We start from the raw sequence: 675 nt of genomic DNA, 5'->3' as shown, positions 1-675 counted from the left end.
GCAATATGTGAACCTTGAACATCAGGAAGTTCACGGTTCACATATTGCTGAAGCCTGGCTTGGAGAATTTTGAGCATTACTTTACTAGCGTGTGAGATGAGTGCAATTGTGCAGTAGTTTGAGCATTCTTTGGCATTGCCTTTCTTTGGGATTGGAATGAAAACTGACCTTTTACAGTCCTGTGGCCACTGCTGAGTTTTCCAAATTTGCTGGCATATTGAGTGCAGCACTTTCACAGTAAATGCTTAATAAATCTTTAATCCAATTTTCTTTTGATGGGCCAGGCTGTGTTCCCTCCCTGTTTGACCTGAGGCCAAACTATAGTGGAGGTAATGAAGATAATGGTGACCTCCTTCAAAAGGTCCTGTGCTCTCACTGCTGCACTCAATGCCCCAGACCCTATAACAGGCCACTGCTGACTCACATCTCTGCCTGAGACTCCTGGACACTCACAGGCAAGTCTGGGTTAGTGTCTTGTGGGGTCACTACTCCTTTCTCCTGGTTCTGATGCACACAGGTTTTGTTTGTGCCCCCCAAGAGTCTGTTTCCCCAGTTCTGTGTAAGTTCTGGTAGCTCTATGGTGGGGTTAATGGTGACCTCCTCCAAGAGGGCTTATGCCATACCCAGGTCTGCAGTACCCAGAGCCACTCCCACTGTGGCAGGCCACTGCTGACC

General features: G+C 47.9%; 1 protein-coding gene across 3 annotated transcripts in view; it reads left to right on the top strand.

Moving 5' to 3' along the window:
* Positions 1-675, top strand: part of DENND1A (DENN/MADD domain containing 1A) — a 520,043-nt gene that overhangs the window by 90,805 nt on the left and 428,563 nt on the right. The gene's annotated exons all lie outside the window — the stretch shown is intronic.

This window comes from Bison bison, unplaced genomic scaffold, assembly GCF_000754665.1.
Source record: "Bison bison bison isolate TAMUID 2011002044 unplaced genomic scaffold, Bison_UMD1.0 scf7180017864193, whole genome shotgun sequence".
NCBI classification, from domain to species: Eukaryota; Metazoa; Chordata; class Mammalia; order Artiodactyla; family Bovidae; genus Bison; species Bison bison.
The sequence above is the reverse complement of the archived record's forward strand: the minus strand, read 5'-3'. Positions and strand labels throughout refer to the sequence as shown.